Source organism: Hippopotamus amphibius, chromosome 9, assembly GCF_030028045.1.
Source record: "Hippopotamus amphibius kiboko isolate mHipAmp2 chromosome 9, mHipAmp2.hap2, whole genome shotgun sequence".
In the NCBI taxonomy this organism is placed as follows: Eukaryota; Metazoa; Chordata; class Mammalia; order Artiodactyla; family Hippopotamidae; genus Hippopotamus; species Hippopotamus amphibius.
The window spans coordinates 86,816,084-86,838,907 of NC_080194.1; the positions used below are offsets into that span (position 1 = coordinate 86,816,084).

General features: G+C 42.0%; 1 long non-coding RNA gene across 2 annotated transcripts; it reads left to right on the forward strand.

Moving 5' to 3' along the window:
* Nucleotides 1–804: 804 nt before the first annotated feature.
* LOC130859861 (uncharacterized) lies at nt 805–14,081 on the forward strand. Of its 2 annotated transcripts, XR_009055338.1 has the most exons (5): nt 805–957; nt 1,340–1,825; nt 5,457–5,689; nt 9,247–10,045; nt 10,363–14,081. It is a non-coding gene; the product is annotated as an uncharacterized LOC130859861 (long non-coding RNA). The 2 variants fall into 2 exon arrangements; XR_009055337.1 differs by having other exon boundaries at nt 9,247–14,081.
* Nucleotides 14,082–22,824: the final 8,743 nt, after the last annotated feature.

Genomic DNA, 22,824 nt, shown 5'->3' on the forward strand with positions numbered 1-22,824 from the left:
TTTCACTCATTGTTTTTGGCTGATATATCACTCTAGTCTCTTTTATCTATGACTCATCTATATGCTTATTGTTTGCCTTATAATTTATTTGTTGAAAAAGTGAGTATAAGAGTTCTTCAGGTGGTTAAGAATCTGCCTGCCAGTGCAGGCACACGGGTTCTATCCCTGGTCCAGGAAGATCCCACATATCACGGAGCAGCTAAGCCCACGAGCCACAACTACTGAAGCCCAGGTGCCTAGAGCCTATGCTCCGCAACAAGAGAAGCCACCACAATGAGAAGCCGGTGTACCTCAACGAAGAGTAGCCCTGCTCTCCACAACTAGAGAAAGCCTGCACGCAGCAATGAAGACCAAATGCAGCCAATAAACTAATTAATTAATTTAAAAAAAAGAGAGTTCTGCAGAATCTGCCACATTTTGGACTTGGTGGACTGCCTCCCTGTGCTGCTGTTTAATATCTTCCTCCTTCCTCTGTATTTTCTGTAAACAGGTCATTGCGTTCCTGACCATCCTGAGTTGGGTCCCAGCAAGAGTCCTCTTGCCTGGAGTCGTTCAAGTGAGACTGAGTTTGGCTCAGAAGCAAAGAAAAGCTTGATTCTTCGATCAGAGAATGAAGAGGTTGGCGCTCCTGCTCTAGGGCACACGCTGCCCCAGTAGGAGTTGGGCGGGGCTGCTTTATAAGGTCGACGGGGTGGGGCGGAGTTCTTGGGGGCGTGGTGGCAGCTGCGGGTTCTGGCTCCACATCGCAGTGCTGGGTGCAGCGTCTCTGCGCACAGCCCACTGCCACCATCTTGAGTGGAGTGCCACGCGCAGAGTCGCTGCTCGCGGCCCCCCCAGCTGAGGTGTGGATGCGGCCATTTCCCATGAGGAGCTCTGGTTTGAGGTGCCCGGTGTGAGCCAGGTGCACAGCACCCTGTGAGCAAGTGGAGCTAGACTAAGCGCAAAGAAAAGGGAAAGGTTAGACTTTATGTTATTACCCAGATTCTACTTTTACTTCTCGGGAATTGTGAATGGGCTTAGCCGGTGACAGTTGGATCCTGAGGCTAGGTCAGTTTGGAGTTTGATTTTTCGGTAAGAATATTTTGTGGTCCGGTTGAGTACTTCCTGTTGCATCACAACAGGAGGCATGGGACCTGCGGTGCTTCTGTTTTTATGATGTTAACTTTTGTCAGTGGATTCAGGGTGTGCCCGCTGCACCCGTGACATGGTGAAGCTCCCACCTGCTTCTCACCTACTGGTTTTAGCAGCCACTGGTGATTGTGGTGGTTTGTAATGTGTCAGCATGGCCCGGTGGGACTAGATTTCCAAGAATTCCCTTTTTCTGTGTGTTTCTGGTTAGGAGGGGCCACAGGGAGATAATTGGGAGAGGTGCAGCGTGGACGTTCACAGCAGCAGCCGTGTTGCAGCGCACACATGTGGCTTGGCTACAGGCGCCCCTCATCACCAGGAGACAGCAGCCAAGCTTGAACCTGCTCCACCAGCCCACCCAGCACTCTTTCAGCTTCTCCACCGCTTGGGCTAGTGTGTGTGTTGGCCCCACGACAAAGGCCTTGGCTTCTGCAGGACACCATGCCAGCAACGTCCGAGACAAGAACTGTCCTGGATCTCTGTCCATCTTCCTGGACTCCAGCTTGGTCCAGCTGTCCTGTAATTTACATCCATCTTCTCTTCCCAACTGCCCACCCTGTGGACTTTAATCTATAGCCCCAGATTGGATCCATTTTTCATCACGGATTGCAAAGGGGTGATATTCTAGCTGTAGCATTTCTTTTGCTGAAATTTTTAGCTGAAATTCCTGAGCTGCCATCTAAACAGGCAAAGCACAGTAAGTACTTGTTTCTTTCCCTTCAGTTTTCTTCTTTACCAGTTTTCACAGTAACTAGTTCTGGTTCCTCAGCATCTTCCAAAGGTGATAACTTAGTTTTATTTATTTACTTTTTTTTAGTATCATTTTGAGCTCATGGGTTTTAATACACTTGATGTGGCATTGTAGTTATTATTACTATAATTACTATAACTATAATTATTATTGCTCTTATATTCACATTATCCCGTCTTTGGCCAGTGGGAGATTATTGAAGTGGGCTCCCGGATTTTTCCCACACAGCCCCTGTGGTCTACCACAGCTTTGCCTTCCAGTTCAACAGTGTTCCAAGGCCCCCTTTGATATTTCCTGTCTCAGCCTTGAAATCAGCATTTATCCAAGGAGGCATGATTCCTCTTAGTTGGAAATTCTATCTGGAGAACACAGTCTGGGTGTAGAGATGTTCATTATTTTGGGATTACTCATGGCTTTTATACCTTTTCAGTAAACAGAGCAAAGATATTTTTTTTTTAAACATGTATCATAACTCATTGATTTTTCAAATCAAATTTAAGATTACAGGATTTTCTACTGAACTCATTTCAATTTTATATTTTTATCTCTCCTCTTCTGCTGAAAGGTTTGGATTCTAAATATATTAACAGGGAATTCCCTGGTGGTCCAGTGGTTAGGATTCTGGGCGTTCACTACTCGGGGCCCAGGTTTGATCCCTGGTTGGGGGACCAAGTTCCCACAAGCTGTGCAGCACAGCCAAAAAATAATAATAAAAAAAATAAAATCCTGAAAAGATACATATTAAATATATTAACATAATTACTTGCTATATCCTAGTATACACACACAAACAATAGTTTCAGAATGACACTAACAGTATATATACTAGTGAAGTATATATAGATAATATATACTCTGAAATATATATATATACTTGATAGTTTCAGAATAATAATACTAATATTGCAATTACTAAAAACAGCTAAAATTTTCTTTATAATCCTTTTCATCTTTTCGCTATATTCTTCTAGGATTGTGTGGTCAAATTGTTCTGTTTTAAAATAATTGAATTAATTCCTGTCTCTGTGTTTGAATCATCAACTTGATATATGTTTAGGTTCTTTTATTTTGCTCTCCATATTTAGGGATTGTATTTTCCTTTTTAAATTTTATTCAATTTACTTTTATAATTACAAAAGACGTTAATATGATGCCAAACTCAAATGTATAAAATTAGATACTGTGGTGATTTTAAATATGTACACAAACTCTTTAACACACACTTGCAAAGGTGGAGTCTAATTCCCCTCTCTTTGAGTGTAGGTTGGACTCAGTAGCTTGCTTCTGACAAATGAAATAAGATGCAAATAGCCGTATGTGACTTTTAAGACTAGGTCACAAAAGGTATTGTAGTTTCCTCTGCTCCTTTATTTTTTTTAAGCTCTTTATTGGAATATAATTGCTTTACACTGTTGTGCCAGTTTTTGCTGTACAACAAAGTGAATCAGCTGTATTAATACATATATCCCCATATCGCCTCCCTCCTGCAACTCCCTTCCACCCTCCCTATCCCAGACCTCTAAGTCATCACCCATCATTGAGTTGATCTCCCTGTGTTATGTAGCAGCTTCCCACTAGCTATCTATTTTATATTTGGTAGTGTATATATGTCAATGCTACTCTCTCACTTCGTCCCGGCTTCTCCTCCACCACCTCCCCCGCCATGTCCTCAAGTCTGTTCTCTACATCTGCATCATTATTCTTGCCCTGTCACTGGGTTCATCAGTACCATTTTTTTAGATTGCATATATGTGAGTTAGCATACAGTGTTTGTTTTTCTCTTTCTGGCTTACTTCACTCTATATGACAGACTCTAGGTCTATCTACCTCACTACAAATAACTCAATTTCATTTCTTTTTTATGGCTGAGTAATACTCCACGGTGTATATGTGCCACATCTTCTTTATCCATTCATCTGTTGATGGGCATTTAGGTTGCTTCCATGTCCTGGCTATTGTAAATAGTGCTGCAGTGAACATTGTGGTACATGTTTGTTTTTGGATTTGATTTTCTCTGGGTATATGCCCAGTAGTGGGATTGCTGGGTCATATGATAGTTCTATTTTTAGTTTTTTAAGGACCCTCCATACAGTTTTCCACAGTGGCTGTACCAACTTACATTCCCACCAACAGTGCAGAAGGGTTCCCTTTCTCTGCACCCTCTCCAGCATTTATTGTTTCCAGATTTTTTAAAAAGTTTTTTTAATGTTAATTTTTATAATTAATTAATTGGCTGCCTTGGTTCTTTGTTGCTGCAAACAGGCTTTCTCTAGTTGCGGTGAGCGGGGGCTACTCTTCATTGTGATGCTTGTGCTTCTCGTGGTGGCTTCTCTTGTTGCAGAGCATGGGCTCTAGGCTTGAGGGCTCCAGTACTTGTGGCACACGGGCTCAATAGTTGTGGCTCACAGGCTCTAGAGCACAGGCTCAATAATTGAGGAACACGGGCTTAGTTGCTCCGTGGCACATGGGATCTTCCTGAAGCAGGCCTCGAACCTGTGTTCCCTGCATTGCCAGGTGGATTCTTAATCACTGCACCACCTAGAAAGTCCTGTTTCTAGATTTTTTGATGATGGCCATTCTGACCGGTGTGAGGTGATACCTCATTGTGGCTTTGACTTGCATTTCTCTGATGATTAGTGATGTTGAGCATCTTTTCATGTGTTTGTTAGCCATCTGCATGTCTTCTTTGGAGAAATGTCTATTTAGGTCTTCCACCCATTTTTGGATTGGGTTGTTTGCTTATTTGGTATGAAGCTGCATGAGCTGTTTGTATATTTTGGAGATTAATCCTTTGTCAGTTGCTTCGTTGGCAAATATTTGCTCCCATTCTGAGGGTTGTCTTCTTGTCTTGTTTATGGTTTCTTTTGCTGTGCAAAAGCTTTTAAGTTTCATGAGGTCCCATTTGTTTATTCTGGATTTTAGTTCCATTATTCTAGGAGGTGGGTCAAAAAGGATCTTGCTTTGATGTATGTCGTAGAGTGTTCTGCCTATGTTTTCCTCTAAGAGCTTTACGGTGTCTGGCCTTACATTTAGGTCTTTAATCCATTTTGAGTTTATTTTTGTGTGTGGTGTTAGGAAGTGTTCTAATTTCATTCTTTTACATGTTGCTGTCCAATTTTCCCAGCACCACTTATTGAAGAGGCTGTCTTTTTTGTATATTCTTGCCTCCTTTGTCAAAGATAAGTTGACCATATGTACTTGGGTTTATCTCTGGGCGCTCTATTCTGTTCCATTGATCTATATTTCTGTTTGTGCCAATACCATACTGTCTTGATCACTGTAGCCTTGTAATATAGTTTGAAGTCAGGGAGCCTGATTCCACCAGCTCTGTCTTTCCTTCTCAAGTTTGCTTTCGCTATACAGGGTCTTTTGTGTTTCCATACAAATCATAAAATTTCTTGTTCTAGTTTTGTGAAAAATGCCATTGGTAATTTGATAGGGATTGTGTTGAACCTGTAAATTGCTTTGGGTAGTACAGTCATTTTCACAATGTTGATTCTTCCAATCCAAGAACATGGTATGTCCCTCCATCTGTTTGTATCATTCCTCTGCTCTTTTTGGATAATTTGTGCTGAAGGAAGCCAGCTGCTATATCATGAGGATGCTCAAGGAGCCCTGTGGAGAGAGGAGGTCCATGTGGTGAGAAACAGAGGCCTCCTGCCAGCAACCACATGAGGAAACCATTGTGCAGGTGGATTCTCTCACCTAGGCAAGCCTTCAGAGGACTGAAACTCAGGCCAGCTCATGAGATACCCTGAGCCAGAGACACCCAGCTAAGTCGCTCCTGGATTCCTGACTCTTCGAACTCATGTGAGATAATAAAAATTTATTGCTGTTTTAAGCTACTGCATTTGGGGGATAATCTGTTATGTAGCAATCAATCACTAATACAGGTACTTTAAGAGAAATCTAGTTTCCATTGCTGTCTCCTCCATCACCCTAAAGTTTAGCATTTTTTTTGCTTGCTAGTTTGTCCTTCTATTGCTTTTTATTTTAAATATAAGCAAATATGTATGTATTTGCATTATTCCCCCTTTCTTAGATAAAAGTTAGTATGTTACACACACTCCTCTGAATCTTGCAGTTTTCAGTGAACAATATCCACTGAAAGTCATTTCAAAGCTGAACATAGAAATAGTTTTCCTTCTTTCTTAGCAGTTGCTTGGTGTTCCATTCCATAGTTGATGCACAGGCTATTCAACCAGACCCCTACTGATGTTGTCTCTGTCTAGTCTTTAGCAGTGCAAATAGTGCATCTTTTATAGGACACATATATTTTTTTCATAGTTTTGCCAGTGTATCTTTGGAGTAAGTCCCTAAGACCACTCTTTCTGAAAAATTTTCCTATTACTTCAGCTCTTGTGGCTCTCTCTTGTTTTCCTGCCCCTACAGCAGAGTCTTTTCCATATAATTTAGTACTTAGTTGCCTTTATTTTGTATTATTCTGTCTCCCATGTTAGTTCTGTACTATGAGATGGTGCTTTTGGAGCCCACATAAGGCAGTTAGAGCTCTGACCTATGGCTGTCAGGAGATTGTGTTTAATGCTATGCTAAATTTGTGGGGATTACAGAAGATCTGACCTAGAAAGGTGGGAGAGGGGAGCCACAGGGATCAGAATGCACCAAAATGGGAAGTATTTTTTGGTAGGTGTGCTATACATGAAGCATCTCTGCTTGCCAAAGAGAGAAAAATATTCTCTCCCACCTCTATCATGATGATGAGGAAGATAATGAAAATTATCTTGAGGATTAGTCTTGAAGATTATTAAGATCTAAGGTATGAAATAATAAGGGCTCAGGTTACAGAGAGAATCCTTTTCTGGGCTAACCCACAATGCAGCAGCAGATAACTTACCAACCACAGTGGCGGGAAGTAAAGCCTTTGCAGAGGTAGATCATATTTGAAACGAATATAGAGAATTTAGGGAGCCAAGCTTAAGAACCTATAACTGGGACTTCCCTGATGGTCCACTTGGGACTCCTCACTTCCACTGTCAGGGGAGGGCAGGTGCGGTTTCCATCCCTGGTTGGGAAGTTTCGAATGCTGCATGGTGTGGCCAAAAACAAAACAAAACAAGAAAGAAAGAAAGAAAGAAAGAAAGAAAGAAAGAAAGAAAGAAAGGAAGAAAGAAAGAAAGGAAGAAAGAAACTATAACTAAACAGCCATTTTCTAAACCACAGTCATCCTGAATAGTGTCACAGTTTCAGGAAAGAGGTGCATACAGTGGCCAAGGACGATGGGATACCTGCCTATCAGCTAAATTAGACCAATCCTGGTGACCAATCACAGGTTCAGTGGCCTGGTCAGATCCCCTGCACATCCAGGATTAAGAATATACTAGTTACATCTTGAAAGAAAGAAACTACAGCTCCAACAAAATATTGGAATGGCACAAAACCACAGAGTAATATTGAGAGAACCTGGAAAAACAAGGCAACAAAGAGAACAAATCCAGCCAAATGTGGCTCCCTGGACCACACCGAGTCTCACCATTTCCTCAGAATAGAGGAACCAGAATTTGATTTCAGAGCCTCCTTGTCCAGTCTAGTATCTACAGTTGCATCTATTTATGCCCAAATTAGCTGTAAAGAAAACTGCATAGAATTCTCATCTCAAGGTGTTTTCATCCAGTCCTTAAATATATATATGTAGTCCTTATATATGTGTATATATAGTTATAGTTATATAGTATATAGTTATATATCTCTGTGAAAGTGGGATCTGTTTTAGACAAGGTTCTATTACTCACTGTGGGCAAAACCAAGTAGGCAGTACCCTTTACAGTGTTGCTGAGAGGTCGCCACATTGTTACAGAACGTCAGAAGAATACTGACAAACATATGGTAACAGCAGATTTTCAACAAACCTTGGATACACTGATCAAATCCTTAGATCCAAATGCGCCTCACAATTACGTTCTATCCTTGCCTTTCTCCCGTCTTCCTGTGAGTTAAATGTCGGTAAATGTCGGTGCACGTGAACCTTTATGCAATAGATGAGATTCTTAAAAGGTTGCATATGAATCTAATTTTTATTGTCACAAAATATTTTTATACACACAATATACAAGTCACTGAAGATGCAAATGCATATCTAGAATAGACAGAATTTCTGCACTCTTAGAAATTTATTATTTAGTCGGGGAGACTGAGTGCAAACACAGAGGAAAAGACCATCATCACTAAATGATTTTAGTAGCAAAGGAGTTTTAGGGTGCCGCCTGCTGGAAACACCATTCAGGGGCTGGACAGCCGCTGAGCGAGGAAGTGTTTGATGACAGATAAATGAAGAAGAGGGAGGAGGGTTTTTGGCAGGAGGGATTGTGCGGGCTAAATTGGGAAACTGGTAAGGTGCCATGTTATAACATTAGCTATGGTGGGAGCTCAGATGTGTATCCCGTCGGAACTGAGGATCTTTCGGCAGGTGGGGAAGAGGGTGAAGCATGGAGGAAGATCAATAGGCAGTGATGTGTAGGATGGAATGGATTCGGGGGGGGTGTTGGCGGCAGGCAAGCTGATTCAATGTCTGTAAATAGAATTGTATTTTTCACACTAAGATTAGGAACCCAAGGACAACTGATCATTTCAGAGAAGTCTCATCTTCATTTCTAATTAAACTTTAGCACTACTTCCGCCTCAGGTGTCCATCTGATGAAAGAAATGTTCACATGCTGAGGTACGGGGAAGTCATTCTGGCTTATACATAAGTTAACTTGAATTTTATGCTAACTAAATCAGCCCACTTATGGCCTCCCAAACACACATTGCACATCGGCTTTAATTATTAAAGAAAAGGGCACATTGACCAGAAGTAAAAAATGTCCATGTTAAAAATAAACATTAAATGCCTCCCTTTGGGGACGCCAATGCTGGTATTACTTTGTTGATAAGACTCCCTTCCCAGGTACCAAGGATACTGACTCACTGTGTACAAGCTGAGTTGGTTTTTTTGAAACCTTTAAGGAATGTATCCCTGACTTGTTCGATGTTCTTTATTCTGATGAGATACAAAGCTGTGCTGAAAACCATGCTTCTCTGGAGCAGCTCCTCAGAATTATCTGAGACTCAAACAAAACTCTTTTCTATTCCTGTTATAAATTGTTTAGTGATTATTTTCATCAATACATCTATATTTGACCTCAGTGTCTACATACAAATACTTCCACAGAGTTGGGCTTTCTATTCTAATTTACCCGTTAGAGAAGCAAGTAAATGTTTAAAAGATAACCAATGGCTGGCTAATTGGTCTTGAGGCCAAGTTCAGTCTTGCATACCGGGAGTGCTTTGAGTGGAGGCCTGTCTGTGTGCCCCTCCCATGTGCAGAGGATAGCCCATCCTTCATCCTAGGTTGTTTTTGTTTGTTTCAGGAATGTGGGAGGCATGGACACGCACATATATGAATTGGCACCATCTCATTTCATGACAGCAGCAATCCTGTGAGTTGTATTAGTCCCAATTTTCACGTAAGGAAAATGAGACCTGCTCAAAATTACAAACTAATATACACGGCGAAGCCAGCATACAAAGCCAGCAAACAAAACCAGCTTGGGCTGATTCTAAAGCTGAGGTTCTCTCCTTCACTCCATGCTATAACTCTTGGAGGGGGAGTTGTGGGGGAGTTGTGGAGGTAGGATGGGGGTGGTGGTGCAGTGTTTGAAGTGAAACGGAGTAATAAATACTTGTGACTTACTGTTAAGGGGAGAAATATAAAATAGTGCAGCCACGGCTCAGCTCGTCCCTGCCCTTAACCTGTAAAGATTGCCTGTTACTGGGTGATGAGGTTTTTCCTGCATAGGGCTATTTGTTGTAGAGAAACTTTTAAAGCTGTATCACTAAATTGCAGTTACTGCTCCTGCTATTAAGATTTTCTGGACTTCCTAGGTGGCGCAGTGGTTAAGAATCCGCCTGCCAATGTAGGCGACACAGGTTCAATTCCTGCCCCAGGAAGATCCCACATGCTGCTGAGCAACTAAGCCTGTGAGCCACAACTACTGAGCCCATGTGCCACAATTACTGAAGCCCACACACCTAGAGCCCATGCTCAACAAGAGAAGCCACGGCAATGAGGAGCCTGTGCACCACAACAAAGAGTAGCCCCCGTTCGCTGCAACTAGAGAAAGCCCGTGTGCAGCAATGAAGACCCAACACAGCCAATAAAATAAATAAGTAAATGAATAATAAATAAAAAAGATTTGCTGCCCTGGGACTTCTCAGGCAGTCCAGTGGTTAAGGCTCTACGCTTTCAATGCTGGGGGTGTGGGTTCAATCCCTGGTTGGGGAACAAAGATCCCACATGCTGCGTGGTGGCCAAAAATTAAAAAAATTAAAAAATTAAAAATAAAAAAAAGATTTTCTGCCCTGAATGCCCCCATACCACTGTACTCTTAATTCATCCTTCAAAATGAGTTAAGCTCATCATCACCTCTCCTCTGAATCCTCTCTTAGTGCTTTTCACGTGGTATCCCTTCTCATTCTTTCTGCAGCACCTGGGAAGGGATTCAGGATCATCAGTTCTAAAGAAAGAACGATCCCACTGCTAGCTGACCACACACCTACATGGAGTCCAGAGCCTCCTGCCAAAGATTTCCCAACTTTTCTCATCGGTTTACTTCTGGACCGACTGAGTCAGTGAGTTGTGGGTGAGCATCTGAATGTGCCTTCTTCTTGTCTCTGTTCTCTCTTCCTCCCCTGTCCCCCCCATTCTCCTCTACCTTGATGTCCCCGCTGGCCTCTCCTCCAGGGCCCTGACTTTATCCTGGAAACCAAAAGGGAGGAGGAGGATGCTGACTGCTCTGGGTCCTGCGTGAGATTCCTGTGCCTACTCGCAATGCGGCACCCTCTAGGATGGTCCTGCCCGGTTTCAGGCCCACAGTACATGTGTGTTGAATAATAGGCATAAAAAATTGCCAAGGCTGTCTGGATTCTCCAAGTGGAAAATACACTGCATTTGTACCTTTTTTTTGGTGTGGGGGAGGGGGAGGGGAGGTGGTTGCTGTTTGTAATACTTCTGCCCTCTTAGTGTTGTTGAACCCAAGTCCATGTGCCCAACGCACAGTGGGGGAGCCAGACAAATGAAAACATTGGAGTTTGGAGCAGAGAAAGGTTTATTGCAAGGAGAATGGGCCGCTCAGGGTCAAAAAGTCTAGACGCCCCGATGTTTTTCCGAGAAGAGTTTTTATAGGCAAAATTTAGGGAGAGGGCTGCAGGCTGTGTAACTTCCCTGTGATTGGTCGGTGGTGAGGTGAGGGTGGTGCTCCAGGAATCTCAGTCATCAGCCTTCTGGTTCCAACAAGTCTGGGGTCCGCGGCTTGCGCTCAGCCTGAAGTCACCATCCTCCACCTGGGTGGGGGGTTAGTTCCTGCACAAGGACTCAGAGACATGAATCAGATTGTTAGGCACATTCCCGGAGGAGAAACCAGGACCGTGCCGCATCCTGCACTGTTGCTTCTTTCTGCATTCCCTCACTCCCCTCACTAGCAACTGTTTGAATGTGCCTTTTGGAACTCAGGGAAGGTCTAGGAGGATGAAAGCCTTTTTCCTACAGACAAGAAACAGGGGACACAGAAATGCTCTTGTGCGGGGTTCGGGGGTGCCCACAGGGTCCTGCTCAGTTCCGTTAGCACGGCTTTGAGATGCTGGCGCAGCGAACATGTGTGGTTCTCCTTATACAACGGCATCCACTCCACCTTCATCCTTCAATAAGACATAGGTTTTTCTTCAGGGTACCAATCCTACTCCTCCTCTCTCAGCCCATTTGGTTTGGGTGGGCTTGTTTTTGAGCTTGTTTGTGCCCTAAGCAGCAGCAATGAGAATATTTTTTTAACATTTTATTTATTTAGTTAGTTACTTAGTTAGTTAGTTAGTTTTGGCTGCATCGGGTCTTCGTTGCTGTGTGCAGGCTTTCTCTAGTTGCTGCAAGCCGGGGCTTCGTTGCGGTGCACAGGCTTCTCATTAGGAGCAGTGAGAATATTGCATTCCCCTGACCACCTTGACCCCCTCCAGGTCAGTGAGTGTGACACGTGTGTCTGTGTGTGAACCGAAAAGCAGCAGTGCTCTCTACACTGTTGGATATAAACTAAGCTGGTTGGATATAAACCCAGGTTGGATATAAACTCAGAGTGGCCTGTGGCTGTCCTGCCACCCTATAGGAAGGACCTAATTGAGAATAAAGTTCAAAAAAAGGAAAACACAGCAAGCGATGGAGAGACTGGCGTCAACCGTGCCTGAAGCTAGGTACCCCCTTCATCTTTTGATTTTTTTGAGACAGTAAATTTCCTTTGTTACTTAAGGCAATTGACGTTGGGTTCTTATTGCCTGCAACAAAAAGTCCTTTTAATGCAGTTATTATTGCTAATGAAGCCCTTGTCTCTTCACTCAAACCCCCCTGCCCATGAGAGATGAAAAGGGGAGAAAATAAGGAGCTGATGGGAGAAGGAAACCCTGCCTCAATGTAATCATACTGTAACCACTTGTGTGCACGTCTGCACAAGCACCTGACAAGCGCCTGTCCCAAGAATCTAGCACAGTGTGTAAACCACAGTTAAAGCTCAAATCGCATTGGGTGGGTGGGATGAATTGAGAGATTGGGATTGACATGTATACACTAATACGTATGAAATAGATAACAAATAAGAACCTGCTGTATAGCACAGGGAACTCCACTGTACAGTTCACTGTACAGTAAAAACTAACACAATATTGTAAAACAAATATACCCCAATTTAAAAAAAAAAAGCTCAGAAAGTATTTATTGGTTAGATAAACTTGACCTATTCATAGTTTTTAAGCTTTGGAGTCAATTGGACCTGATTGCCTCATTTACTAACCATGTACTTTTGGCCCAGTTACCTCACGTTTCCCATCCTGATTTCCTAGTCTGTCAAATGAGCACATGCATAGCCCCACTTCACATGTTGTTGGATGGATGACATAAGGTCGTGTGTGCCGCATATCCCATGGCAAATATCCAGTGACATGCAACACCTTTATTATTATGAAACAAACAAAATAGAATGATGAGGGCCTAGACTTCCTCATATGTGTATTTCTATAAAAAGCTATTTTTTATAATGGCATTTTAATGTATTTTGGTTCATCATATGATTATTTATGTATAGCCATGTGATCTTAGTTAAGTTACTTAACTTGTCTGAGCCTAGTTTACTTCAATTGAGCATGTGTCTGCTACCAGGCATACTTGTTCTCGGGTTAAATAATGAAGGGCATATTACAATGCCTAGCTGAGATGTAATAGGTGGAGTAGCAGCCTCTAAACTGGCCCTTCATAATCTCCACCCTCTGGTATTCGTGCCTTGTTTGAATTCTCTCCCTTCACAAACCCTGCATAGAGTTCAGCAGATTCGTTCTCTGCTTCTGTTCCCTGATCTGCTCACTCTCATCTTCTAACTTTTGTTCTCTGTTCCCCCGGCTGGAGCCTGCCCCAACGCCTGCTTGGCCACGTTTTAGATAGCCCAGAGGCCCTTTTAATGCATGGCTTTCGTGAAGCCTTTTCTGGTCTCTCTACCTCTATGCTTGCTGTTGAAAGTCATCTTTTCTTCCCCTTGTACTTCATAGCAGATATTCCTATCTTTCTTATGCCATCTGTATTTTTACATTGTATCATATCAATTTTTATCATGTCTGATCTCCTACAATACTCAAATTGTAGATTTGAAAAGTTAATGTCCCATCCATCTTTGCAACCCTGTATGGTATGCTAGGGCATGATGGCTTGTAATAATGGTGCTCAGTAAACATTGGTTGAGATATTACTGTGAAAAAGTGTATGAATTAATAAATAGATGATCACAAAAATAATGAAATTTATGTTCCTATTTCCTTCTTCTTGAATAATGACATTTTCCACATTTTCAATATATCCCTGTTAAGTCATCTTTCCAGGATTCTAACATTCATTAGCAAATTCATGAGTAAGCTACCTTAAAGAAAATTCCAAATCAGCAAAAAGGAGCATGTCTATCCTATTAGCAGGATAGCATTATTATTACTATAATGTTAAGGCAGTTCACAATTTGTATTAATGATTTATCCATTCAGTCAGTCAGTTATTCAACAAGAAATGTGTTTATCACCTGAGAAGAGCACTATGGAGGAGGAAAAAAGAAGGATAATGTGTGATTCCTGCCCTTACAGCCCAGCTAGGAAAACCACAAACTAGTGAGAAGTTTACTAAGGCAAGGCGTTAGAGGACAGATCTCTGCAGAGACAGGAGTCAAGGAAGATTTTGAGAGGTAATGACCGAAACATTTCAACTGAATGTACAAAGGAATTAAACTCTGTTATGATTTGAAGGTTTAAAATTATTTCAGGCACTGCTCTGAACTCAGTGCTCAATTGAAGTTTTCTGGATTTGACGAAAGCCTTCTCTATCCTAGGAGGAGACCAAGAATAATTAAAATGTCAGTGGAACTGCTTTTCTTTTGGATTTCCATCAAATTAATATCTGTGGGTCTGTATTTTCCTTGCCAGCCTGTCCAGGTAAATCTGAGAAACCATTTGAAAACTATTCACCCTCTAATGCAAGCATTATTCAGGTGCCAAGCACACAGGTACTGTGGTGAGGAGGTTTATCCCTGGAAGAAAGCAAACCCTTACAATCCATCTCGGACACTGGGTTCGGCTGTGGAGTGCACCAGTTCCATCTCCTCCACTTCTCAGTCATCTGGAGGTTTCAGGGTACCAACCCCAAGCTGGAAAGAGACTTGAAAATCATGGTATGTGATATGCTACAACCTGGATGAACCTTAGGACATTGTGCTACATGAAATAAGCTGGTCACAAAAAGAAAAATACTGTATGATTCCAGTTATATGAAGTACCTAGAATAGTCAAATCCATAGAGACAAAAAGTAGAATGGTCGTTTCCAGGGTTGGGAGGAGGGAAGATTGGGGAATTCTTACTTAGTGGAGATAGAGCTTCTGTTTCACAAGATGAAAAAGTTCTGGAGATTGGTTGCCCAACACAGTGAATGTACTTACTATTGTACAGTTAAAAATAGATAAAATGGTAAATTTTATGTTATGTGTTTTTTACCACAATTTAAAAAATCATTTTAACACCTCCTCTGCCTTCAAACTGGACAAAACTTTAATGTGCCCCGAACAGATGGGAATTTTTTGTGTACATAAAGATTTTGAGAAAATATTCCACTGTCTACCTCCTGCAATCTTGCATGCAGTGCTCTGAGTCCTCACTATGAGGAGTTTCTTATTTAAATACACAAGAATAGCTTTTGGGCAGTGCAAGCCTTTTTCCAAACTTCGCAAAAAAAGAAAAAACAACACGAAAAACTAAATTTGCCAACTTTTGGCACATTAGAAGGCATATTTGCAAACTATTGAATGAAACCAGTATTTCTTTTCCCTCTTCCTTTTGCCAAGCAAAAACTGAAATGGGGCATTGACTACTGTGATCATACCAGGTCAAACAATCATTAAGAAACGGAGCTGAGAACTTACAATTCTTTGTTGTCAGGCATTTTTAAGTGCCTTTACATATATTAACTCATTTAGTCCTTATAACAACCCTGTGAGGTAAATACTCTTACCTGTTTCATAGATGGGGAAACTTTGTCACAGAAATGTCAATTACCCAATATGATACTCCACAAAGTGAGGAAGCCAGGACGTGATCTCAGGCAGCCCAGCTCTTATGACATTGCTCTAAAACACCAGCCAGCACAGCCCTTAGACCTAGTCAAGAAGGACCCCCGTTCTATGCCCTGTGCTGTAGAGCAGGGGGCTCCAAGCCCTGGGCCGTGGACTGGTATGGGTGGGTCCATGGCCTGTTAGGAACTGGGCCACACAGCAGGAGGTGAGCAGCGGGTGACCCAGTGAAGCTTGATCTGCTGCTCCCCATCACTCCCCATCGCTCGCATTACCGCCTGAAACATTGTCTTCCACAAAACTGGTCCATGGTGCCAAAATGTTGGGGACCACTGCTCTAGAGGACCCCCCCACCTCTGGGTGTACCTCTTCCCAAGAAGCCATGTCCACCTGAATCCTGTGCCAGGTAACCTCGTCCCAGGCTTCCCTTCCTAAGTAATCCCAAGCCTGCCTCCAGGGCCTGCACAGGCTTCTTTCTTGGGTCCATCCCTCTAAGGCACGGCTGCACCCCTGGTGTGTGCACTTTGAGAACCAAGAGGGCCCCAAAGGGTGACCATCTACAGGGAATATGGATGGAGCCCAGATGTGTGGGCTAAGGTATCCTCACAGAACCAGAAGTGGAAGAGGAGGGAGAAGACCCCACACGACGATGTTCTGCCCAGAACACCAAGGAGTCTGAGAATTCTGAATGTTGAACTGGGCCTTCCAGGTCATTATGAAAGTCTATTTGCTAAGGTAGAAGAAGAGAACCTATTTTATTCAACAGTTTGTTGGCTTGTTCAAAACTTCAGACATTCAGAGGCAAGCGAGCCTCCCTTTGTGGTCTTGCCTGGGGTCCACAGATGTTGGGGGTGAGCCTGCTCCCTGTTCATCTGCTTCTCAGTAGTAACAACCTGAAGAAGCAGGCCCTACGTGTCAGGCACTGCTGGGAGCACGTTACATATATTCTCCTTTCGTCCACATTACAACACTGTGAGACAGAAATCTCTGTTTCCACATGGCTGTTATGATGTGCAACGGTGAGATTTTCTTCACGTCCCTTATCCCACAATAATACTGTTTAATAATAATAATAATAATAGCAACGTTCCTTCTGTGATTCTAAAATCCTGTAAAAACACCAAATAAGGAGATTTGTAGTCATGTTTAGATGATTTTCAGATCTTCCCATTGCATTATTTTCCTATCTTGACAAAATGAACAACAACCAGAGCCAGTTTTAAGCCACCCTGATGGAAGATACAGAACCAAGCTGGACGGCTCCTTGAGATGATGGCAAAAAGTCACATCCCCTCCAGAGGGTCTAATTCTGGAACACCCAAGTGACACACAGTGTGCCTACAGGAGAGTTATTTCCAGAATGATCTCCTCTTAGTCTCAGATTGTCCTCGTGATTAAGAACACTCAGGGACACTTTGCTCATGTGACAGAAAAGGAAATGAACTCCAAGAGCCCTCAAGTGGCCTGCCTGGGAAACTTGAATCTGTCACCCACAAAACCCTGGCCTGGCTTTCAGGCAAGCTCTTATTCCCAAGTTACCGTGCTCATTTTATAAGAAAACCCTGGGCCATTACCAGCCTGAAGGTGGTAGATACTGATTTCGCCTATCGGGATGCCTTAACTCTTCCAAATATACTGAATTGAAATGCTGCTGTCCTTTTTCCACAGGCGTATATCAAAAAGGTAGTTGCCAGTATCCAAACCTATCACCATATTAATGTGGAGGAGAGCATCGCTAGGGAACTGGGAATCCAAAAGTGACTGCACATCTAGGATTTCCTTCCCACCAATGCGAACATGCTGTCTAGAGGCAACGAACCCAGCGGTGCTATGACACAGGGGACAAGATCTACCACACAGTGATTAGCACCATTGTTTTCTTCTGCCTGTAACTGTCACGAGGCATAATAACCTTACGTAACGAGAGGGATGTCTTCCCATACAAGTGACTCTCCAATTTCTCTCCAGTGCCCCAGGGGCGGTCATTATGGAGATGGAGCTGCCAGAATTCAGCACTCTTCCTCCTAATTGGCTTTTTTTAGATGCAACATAAACGGAGTGGGGATAGGTGGGTGGTACTTTTGCAGACCCATTATCGATAACCACTTGCCAAGGCTAGTCTGCTTTGTCCTCCCATTTAAAAATAGTAAGAGGAGGCGGAGGGGTTGGGGGAGGGTGGGCAAGGAATACTTGCTTTTTTTTTGAATGTTCCTGAAGGTTGAATCTGAGTTTTTGCCTCTCGTTTTCTCTTTCCAACCAAGCAAAAAGCTTAAAAGTGAAAAGACAGCCCACTGACTTTAGTCAAATATCTCTAATTTGAAAACGATGCAGGGGCTGGGAAGGGACATAAGATTAGAATAGATTATAACTGGAGCAAAATGATTTTTTGTTTTGTTTTTGGGCACATGGTTTCTCGTCACCAGACTGTGCTGAGGCTTTACCCGAAATATCAAGACTGCGTCTACCTGGTCCTTACTTGGTCCTTACCTGGTCCTATCGCATCCCATATTGTATTCTCATGCTTACGTTTTGCATAGTAATTTGGTTAGCATCTTGGGTCAGGTTCCCCAGGAAATACACTCTGAGAGGGTAATTTGAGTGCAAGAGGTTAATGCAGGTGTGATCTCAGAAACAACACCTGTAAGGGAATGAGAGAAGCAGTTGCACTAGGGGCCACAGGCAGCTCCAGAGCTGGGATGGCCCTTCCGAGTTCTCCTTAACTGGGTTGCAGGCTTGGGCTTCTGTACCTCCATATAGACTGGTCTGTGGATGTGGACTGCCTCCAGTTGGGGAAATAGTACCTCGGACTAGGCAGTTCCCTGCAGCCAAGAGCAATTCCCAGAGAAGGTTGGAGGTGCAAGCCAGAAACTGGCGCGGAATGAGTGTCTTGGCCCTGAAGGGGGTGTTACCGAGTCTAAGCTCACCCTGCTCACCACATGACATGCCAATGAATTGGGAGATGAGGTGTTGAGGCAAGGAATACAACTTTATCCAGAAAGCCAGCAGACTGAGAAGATGGCACCCTAGTGTCTCCAAAAAACCATCTTATCAGAGTTTGGATGACAGTTTCTTGTATAAAACAGAGAAGGGGAGGAGATGAGGAAGTAAAGTTAAAAGGCAGATTTGCAACTATCCCCTGGAATGGCCAGCCTCGGGGAGGGGATGTGTTAATTTCTTCTTTCTTGCAGCCATCTACAGGTGGACAGGGTCAGGATGTTTCCCTGAACAAAGGCACTTTGGTTTAACATTCAGGCAGAGGGTCAGGGCTCTCCCAGGCAGGCCATTATGTATAGACAGTATCCTTTTAGTGAACAAAAGCAAAGGGAAGCAAAGGTTAAGGTAAAAGAAACAGATCCAACATATACTCAGATTTGACTCTTCCCTGTTACAGGGAAATCTGGATAGCTTACCACATTACTCACCATGGTTGCTTTTTTTCTCCTCTTCATAATACAAGTTGCTGAAGGCAGGCATCTGGTATGTTTTTGCTCTATTTGTATCCCCAGTGCCTACAACCGTAGTTGGCACATAATAGGTGCTCAATGTATGGCTGTTGAAGTGACATTGAATGAGTTAACATTTTTGCTCTACATAATTCTTTATTGTTTTAAACATACAGGTGAGGGTAGTCGTGTAACACTTTTCTCCCCTCTGGAAATATTTAAACATTTTTCTAAGACCTAAGGACATTCTCCTATGCAACCATATTAAAATTATCATTTTTAAGAAATTTACATTGGGACCGAAGAGGAAAATTAGAAACTTGCACTCAGCTAAAAATAACTACATGCTCGTTCAGCTTTTGCAAAATATACCTGCTGCGATGAAAAGGGAAAAATAAAACAGGATGACCTAGCAATCAAATGTAACCATAGGATGTTTTGCTAAATATGGAATGTTCTGCACCTGCTCTTGTAAGCTTCTGTTTGGAAACTTCCGTACTCTGTAAACCAAGTGACCAGTCTACCAATGCTAACTGTAAACATGTGCACAGACCCCTATAAAAGTAAAGCTCACCCTGAGCTTGGGGCCCAGAACTTTGGAGCGTTAGCTCATCTGGGGCCACCAGCTTAATAAACCTCGGTTCTCCAACCCTCTGAGTGTGGTGCTTGGCTTCTCGACGGACCGATTTCTGCAACAGGACTTCCCTGGTAGTCCAGTGGATAAGACTGTGCTCCCAATGCAGGGGGTCCGGGTTTGATCCCTGGTCAAGGAACTAAGATCCCCCATGCATGCTGCAAATAAAGATTCCACGTGCTGCAACTAAGACCTGGTGCAGCCAAATAATAATAATAATAATAATAAAAATAAATAAATAAAATTTTTTAAAAAGAAATTTACATTGATGGAATGATATGATCCAAAATACAGTCTATAATCAAAGTTTTTCAATTGTCCTAATAAAATACTTTCAGCATTTTCTTCCTCCTTTTTAAGTCCAAAATCCAGTCTAGAATCACACATTTAGTGGTCATGTTTCTGGTATTTTTTAATCTAGAAATTTCCTCAGCTTCTTTCTGTCTTTCATGACATTGATGTTTTGAAGCACTTGGTCTAGTTGTTTTGTACAATGTCCCTCAGATTGGGTTTGTCTGATTATTTCCTCATTTACATTCAGGAGAAACATTTTTAACAGGAACATGTTATATGGGATGCTGTGTTCTCGTGCATGGCAGCGGGAGGCAGATGATGCTCTGTCTCATTATTGGCGATGTGAAGTTGAATCATTTGGTTAAGGCAGCATCTGCCAGACTTACCCAAATCAAAAATGCCCTTTTCTCTTTGTGCTTATAACCTGTGATGCGATTCTCCGAGACTACATGAGTATCCTGTTTCCCTCAAATTGTTCTCTCAATAATTTCAGCATCCGTTGATGATTCCTGCCTAAATCAAGTATTATTGTGATGGTTACAAAGTAGTGTAACACTTTTGTAAGTAAAATATCTCATGCTGGCAAACATTAATTGTGGGATCTCTGTAACTAGAAATTCTACATATTATAAAACCATCATAGTGATATATATCATAGGCTGCATCATTAGCAGTCCAACTCTGAACCGGAAATGCTTCACCAAACTGCAGAGTTTCCTTCCAAAGTTTTTACTGAATGAACTGGAGTTGAGAAATAGAAACCCATGTTATTCCCGAGGTCAAACCAGCATTAGGCTCTAATAAAAATGAGATCAAAGAATTCCACGTGTTAAGCCGTAGATGTGAGTGTGGAGAGGCTGGGAAGACATCCAAGATTTCTTGGACCATCCATTACCTAAGATAGATGAAAAAGCGCATTAGTAGAAATGTAGATGAGGAGACAAGTTTTCTCACCTCAATGTTTTCCTAATTTAAATTAATTTTTTCTGATTACAACAGTAATTGTGGTATAAAATTTCAAACAACAAAGAAATGAATGCTGTAGAAAGTAAAAAAAACCCTACTGAGCTGTCAACTAGTAACAGCATGGAGGTATATTCAGCCTGATTTTTTCCTTACGCTTTTCCTAATTATCTATCAATCCATGTATTTATCTATCTGTATACATGTATATATAAATATTCATGTTTACACATTTTTAAAGGGCTTGTATTACATATACTTGTATACTGGCTATGTAAAACCAATACACAATGTGGTATGTAAGTAAACATATAAAGATAAGTTGCCTTCTTAATTCAATATTTTTAATTTAATTATATTTTAATTAATTTTTTTGGATTTTAACTTAAAATTTTAACATTTTCATCAATCATTTGAAGCTTAAAATGTCACATTGAGACTTCCCTGGTGGCACAGTGGGTGGGACTCTGTGCTCCCAATGGAGGGGGCCCAGGTTCTGTCCCTGGTCGGGGAACTAGATCCCACATGCATGCCACAACTAAGCAGCCCGCCTGCTGCAACTAAGGAGCCCACCGTGCTGCAACTAAGGAGCTGGCGAGCCACAACTAAGACCCAGCACAAACAAATAAATAAATATTTTTTTAAAAAGTCACATTGTTCTACAAGGCTTGTAATGGAAACCAGCAGTGTCCTGCCTGACTTCCCTCCACTCCCCAGTTCCCACTTCCCAAAGCTAATCACTTTATCTTCTTTTAGCTCTTTGTGTCCATGTTTCTCGGTAACTTACTTGCACTATTGCTTTTTGATTTTCAGTTTTAGATATTTTCTATTGGCTTTCCACAGTGGAAATGAGCATTTGGTTATCTTACACTCTTCCCCTCCCTGCCACAAATACTTCCTTTCTCTTTTTTCTATAACTAAACAAAATATACTTACAATCTTGGTTAGATTACAGTATGATGTTCGTGTTGAAATGACCATGGAATTATTGCTCACATAGCTGTGCAGGGCACTATGCTTTCATTTATTGTATATTTTTTGTTTTACTCAGACTCAATAATGTTGTTTCTTCCTCTGCATAGTTTCTAACTACCTTGTACTAATTCATCCCCAATCTCTTAGCCGGCAGTATAAATCTCTTCTCATTCTATTCACTTCTGTCATGTAATGCATCAATTGCCTGGACCTCTTGGTGATGTACCTTCATGTCCCTCCATCCTGGTTGCTCTCTGGATCTGCTGCAGGGCCAGCATAATGGAATCTGAAATCTCCTTTCACCACAATCCTGCAAGCGCCCTTCTCCTCTCTTTGTTGTATCCCCTGTTTACTAGATTCCATGTCTGTCTCTTTCTTGGTTTATTCCCTTATTTTGATGGAGAACATCCTCTAGTAGCTTTCCAAGAGCGGCGCACGTGATAAAAAATTTTGGAGAACTAGAACTTGCACAACTTTTTCCAACCTCCATCTCCATAATATGACTAATAGTTTTCCTAAATATAGAATTATAATTGGAAATAAGTTTCCTTTTTTATTTTTAAAGCATTACCCTAGTGTCTTCTTACTCCTGATGTTACTATTGAGAATCCCAGTGCCAGTCTGATTTCTTATCCTTTGCATGTGACCTGTTTTTTCCATCAAGGAAATTTTGCAAAGTGTTTTAGAATTTCACTCTGTTGTACCTTGGTGTGTTCTTCTTTCACTGATTACACCAGACACTGTGGGCCCTCTCAGTATAGAAATTCATGGCCTGCATTTCTGGAGAATTTTCTTACTTATTCCTTTCTCTCAGTTTTTTTCTTTCTATAATGCCTGTTATTTGGATATGGTACTTCTAGAATGAATTTTATATTGTTTTCCCCATCTTTTCACTGCTGTTTCCTACCTTTTGATTTGTTTTTATTGTTATTCTACTTTTTTTTTTCTTTGTTAGTTTCTGATGCTCAGAAAAGTGGTTCAGTTACTGCTATTCTACTTGCTGAAGCTGT